Genomic DNA, 5,537 nt, shown 5'->3' with positions numbered 1-5,537 from the left:
CACACATCTATTCCATGTGTGGAATGCCAGCTGTGTGGCTCCATGGAGTGTGACACTGAGAGGCCCCATCAAACCAAGGTCAGTTGTGACATCGCGGGGCCTCCTGGAACTGTGGAGACCATTGTGACACTTTGGGGTATCATGGAACCAACGGGCCGTTGGGACACTGTGACACCCCATGGAGCCAAAGGTCCATTGTGACATTGCAGGGCTCATGGAATAGAGGAATCAAGTGACATTGTGGGGCCTGTGGAACCATGGAGACCACTGTGACACTGCAAGGCCTCATGGAATCATTGGGACCATTGTGACACTGCTGGACCCCATGGAATGCAGTGCCTCTTGGTTCCAAGACCCTCAAGAACTGAGTTGTCTCTTTTGCTAGTGAAACACTGGGGCTCTGTGCTTTCCTTCCTATAGAAAAAGAACTCTCCTTCTCCTCCAAGCATCCATGCCCAAAACTGGGATTTCACCTCCAAATTTCTTTATATCCAGGAATTCTTCCAAAAGGAATATTGCCAGGACAAGTCTGGCCGGTAATGGTTTAACAAGGGTCACCTGTCATCTGTCGCTAAAACATTGGGGAAGGCTCCGTGCTTTCCCTCCTATGAAAAAGAACTGTCCTGCTTCTCCAAGTGGCCATGGCTGAGATTGGGCTTTCACCTCCAAAATTCCCTAAATGCAAAGACTGCTCCCAGACAAAATACGCCATTCCTGACAAGTCTGTCTGGCCTTGGCCTAGTGAGGCTCTCACCTGCCTTCCAAACACAGGGGCTCTCTGCTTTCCTTCCTATGGAAAAAAATTTTCCTTCTCATCCAGATGCCCATGGCCAGAATTGGGGTTTCACCTCCAGCATTGCCTGTTTTGAGAGACTGGAGGAGATTGTTGGCTGCAAAACATTTCATGTGTGGGGGAGGAAGGGGCAGGTCCAGCCTGTCCCTGCCCTGTGAGCTCAACCCTGCCCTGCCCTGGAACCCCAATTCCCCCAGAGCCTCTATCCCAGCCCAGCAGTGGCTGCCAGTCCCTGGCACAGCACAGGCAATGCTCCACAGCCACCTCTGCAGCCCCAGCCCAGCTCCTGAGGGACCAAATGAGCCCAAGTCTCACCTGGGGGAAGGGCCCAGAAAGTCCAAGGGGTTTTGAAGGCTGACCACATGGCAAGCACACATCTTGACCCTGCCTCCTCTTGGAATTTCCATCTGAACACTGCTGGAATCCAGGAGTAGGTAGTGGCATGTGTGTTACTCTGTATCTTCTTTTCTGTATTTCTCTCTTTCTGTGTCTTCTTCGCCTTCTTCTAATTACCTCACCTTGTAAATTTTGATTAATAATTAATTGAGCAGGCTTAGAGTTTGTGTAGTTGAATGGCCCAAGACAACGGTTTGAAAAGTGATTTTTGTTGATTGAATGTCCTATTAAAACTTTTGCCAAAGTTTCTCTGATTTTCTAAAGTTCCCAGTAAAATCTGTCATGTTGTTTTGAGCTCCTGAGAAACTCTTGTTTCTCCAGTGCTCCTAAATCAGAGGACACAAACAATTGTAATTCCTTTGAAATGTCTCCTTGAGAGAATTGTTTGGGGAATGGGAGTCAGGGCTTGTCTGTCCTGCTTGGTACAGCCCAGGCAGGGCTTTCCCAGCCACATTCCACACTCCATTGCCCAGCTGGAGCCATTGGTGCCTCTGAGTTTTGCTGCCCCAGCCCCAGGGACGCTCTCCTTGTCTGCCCATTCCCCCACGGTCTCTGGGCAGGGATGGCCTCAGTGGGGGCTGCTGACATCCTCAGCACCTTGGAGGCTGCTGCTGAATTTTCCTGCTGCAGAGGCTTGTTCAGCCTTCAGCTCTTCAGTGCAGGAATTCAGTGTCCCAGGGCTCATAAACATTCAGAACACCTTAACAAGCCAAGCCACTGGGAATATTTTGATTAAAGTTACAAAATATTTTGTAGTTAAGTAGCTCTCAGTAGTGTATTCAAAGTGAATACATGATATTTGAAAAGACAGCCAGAAAATGGTTTTTTTTAGGTCAAGTTTAGTTTAGTTTCCTGTTAATTTATTGATATGTGCAGTCTCCAATTGACACTGAATCCAAGAACCTCCTCATGCAGTTTGAGTAGATATGAAAATCAAGAGCCTTCATGGCTGACAATCAATCTGACTCTGTCCCTACCCCCACCCCACCATTTCCCCCATCCAAGCCCTGGCACTCAGAGCAGCCTTGTGCAAATCTGAGCTCCCTCCAGCCCAGGCTGCACCTGCAGCTTTCAGCTCCTTGGCTCCAACTCCCACCTGCTTTCCTTGGAGAAGGAGCTGCCTGAGACACAGAGGGATGCTCATTTCTTGACAGCCAACAAAGCCAAGGGAAGGCACAGCTCCATCAAATGCAAAAGTCATTCCTCTGCTGGATATTAAATCCACTTTCCACAGCAGACAGTCTCAGAGCAATGGAAAACACCTTCTGTGCCCAGTACAGATCCCAAGGTCCCCCCAAACCCTCCCTGTCCCAATTCTGCCCAGATTTGCTCTTTGCACACACGAGTCACAGGCTGAAGGCAGGAGCTCCCTCCATGGCCAGAGGGAGAAAAAGAGAGAAAGGGGACGAAGAGCTCTCCTGCGCAGAGCCAAGGTCCACGTGCAGCCCCTGCAGTGGGAACCACAACTCATCAGGTTTGTGTCCTTTGGGGTCATGGATTTGTGACACTCAGAGACACAGAAAGGTTTCTTGCCAACAAACACAAGTTGAACATTTGAACAGTTTAATAACCATCAGCTCTTCTCTCAGCTCACTGGGATCTCCCAGCAGCATGCGACATGTCCCATATCCCCCAGGGATTTCCATACAGGAACAGTTTTAGATAAGGACAAAAGAATAAAACAATTCTGTGGTAAATGTAAACATAATTGAGGTGATGATTATTTATATATTTATCTGAACTTCAGAAATATTGGTCAACTTCTTGCACCTCAAAGCATTAAACCAGTCAAATGAGAGGTTGTCATGGTTTGACACTGGCACAATGCCAGTGCCCCCATGAAAATACCCTCTCCCTGGTTTCTGCTGTGAGATGTGACCCGGAATAAGCCAAGCAGGCTCCAACTTTGAAATAAAGAAAACTTTATTAACTAAACTACAAGTAAAAAGAAACACACAGGGAAAATGAAAACCTTAAGAATACATTTCCTCCTCCCCCCACCAAATTTCCAATATGTTTATCCTTCAAATCACCGACTCTCGGCCCATCACGACCCTGTGGATAATCAATTCTCAATTCATCAAGAGGAGAGGAGTCCCTCTTGTGCCATAGTGACCTCTTCCTTTCATGTCCAGTGCTTTCACCACTGAACATGAACCAGAGATGCTTCTAGGGTCGTCTTTTAAGGATGTTTTGTCTCAATCCAAAAAGAGCGCAGTCTCAACTTAGGGACACCTGTCCCCCCCAAATTTCACCCCCTGGGGCCAAGGGGTACCAACACTGAACCCTCTTGTTTCTGAACCATTGCCTCCCCCTGGATGCAGTCTCTGTGTCACAAGGCACATGGTGCTGTCCATGGCGATACAAGAAGAGTCCAGCAAGCCATTCCATTATCACTTCCCACCTAAGATTCTTCTCTATTCTTCCAACATCTCTCACTGGCCCAGACCTTCATCACAATTGCCCATTTCCTTCTTCATCTTCCACTCTTTCTTCTAGAAAAGGTTAATATTCTGTGAAGTTTTCATTGTCCAAAAAGGGGTCAAAACTCTCACAAGCGGCCGGATGCCTGCTTGCTGCAAAACCCACCCCCTTCTCTGCAGGTCGGGCTGTGCCGCCAACACACGATATCAAATTTCAAGGTAACAGTCCCAGGCAGCAACACTCTCTCTCTCTGTCTCTCGGGAGGGGGCTGCCCAATACATCCCAGTGCATCTCTCTTCCATCCTTGGGCCAGGCCTACTTCCCATATCTGTCCAAGGCCTGGCCTACTTCACAGCTGCTTGGCTTTCCCCTTCCCCCGCCCAGCCGACCGCTGGGATGGGGGGAGAGATTCGAACTCTTTTCTGCTGGAAACCCAAGAGAGCTTCCCAGTGGAGTGCTCTGCTTTTTGACCCCTGTGTTCTCACAGGCATATCCAATGTCCTCAGTGGCCACACCAGGTGCCAATATTCAATTCTGGTCCAGCCTCTCTGAGCCCAGCCCAGCTCCCTGCAAGCTCTGCCAGCTGCCCTGAGCTCTGGGCAGCACCAAGGGCCTCTCCCCAGCCCGGCCCAGCCGGCTCTGGCCCCACAGCTCTGCTCAGGCCAGGCTGCTCTGGGCACTGCCCCACGGCCTCAGCCCCTGGAAAGGGCAGAGCAGCAGCTGCAGCTGCCACAGGACTCAGCCCCAGCCATGGGGGAAGGTGCTGGGCCAAGGCCAAAGGAGGCTCCCTGGCTGCCCTGCTCCCCTTGGGCTGAGGTGCTGAGAGCTCTGCAGCCCCTGCTGCCATCCCATCTGCCCAGGGCAGCACAAGAGCCCCGGCCTTGGGGTCCTCAAGAACTGCTCCTGCTCCAGGCCCAGGGCCCATGCCAAAGCTGGGGCAGCCACAAAGCTGTGCCCATTTCTGTTCATTGCTGCTCTGATGGGGATGGATCCTCAGCCACTTGGAGTTTGCTGCTGAATTTTAGTCCTCTAGAGGCCTCTTCTTTCTTGAGCTCTTCAGTCAGTTTAGGAATTTAGTGACAAAGGCTCATAAACAATAGCTCAAAATAGTCAAACAAGAAAAACCCTTGGGAATAATTTAAGTTTCAAATTCTTCTGTGTTGGGAATTTAGCTGCTAAGGACTGGAAAAGTACAAAACTGTGGCTAATTCCAAGTCCTGCACCTGTAAGAGAGCATGTCCTTGGGCCTAGCTGTAGTATAATAACAAACAGTGAAAGAGACATGAGAAAAGAGAGATGTAACCCCTGAGGAATGAGGATGAGTTAATGCTATAGTTTAACCAATAGATTGCTTGGCTTACAGAATATTCATAAGCTTATTATTTGCTGTATAAGTGTTTGATACTTTCTTCAATGGACGGGACCAGAAGGACCTGAGGGACCGGGACCGGACCGGACCTGAGGGGCCTGTGATGAACCAACTGGTGTCCTGGTCCCCTTCCTTTGACACTTTGACACTTTGACACTTCTGTGGTTAATTAGACAAATTTCAAAAGTGTATTTAAAGTGAATCTGCTATATTGGAAAAAAAAAAAACCAGAGGCAATTGTTTTGACAATTATTCTTTCCTGTTCATAGACTGCTATCAGCAATGTCCAATTGATATTGACCCCCAGTACTTTCTAATGCAGTCTGAACAGATATGAAGATCAAGACCCTTTATGGCTGACAATCAATAACACTTTGTCCCCACTCCCTCCCCACCATTTCCCTCATCCAACCCCTGGCCCTCCTATGGATCTGGAATGGTGTGGCCAGCAGGAGCAGGGCAGGGATTCTTCGCCTGTGCTCAACACTGGTTGGGCAGCAGCTCGAGTGCTGTGTCCAGTGCTAGGCCCTCGATTTAGGAAGGACATGGAGGGGC

The sequence above is a fragment of the Zonotrichia leucophrys genome, unplaced genomic scaffold (genome assembly GCF_028769735.1).
Source record: "Zonotrichia leucophrys gambelii isolate GWCS_2022_RI unplaced genomic scaffold, RI_Zleu_2.0 Scaffold_141_116352, whole genome shotgun sequence".
Taxonomy (NCBI): Eukaryota; Metazoa; Chordata; class Aves; order Passeriformes; family Passerellidae; genus Zonotrichia; species Zonotrichia leucophrys.
Note: the sequence above shows the minus strand (reverse complement) of the source record.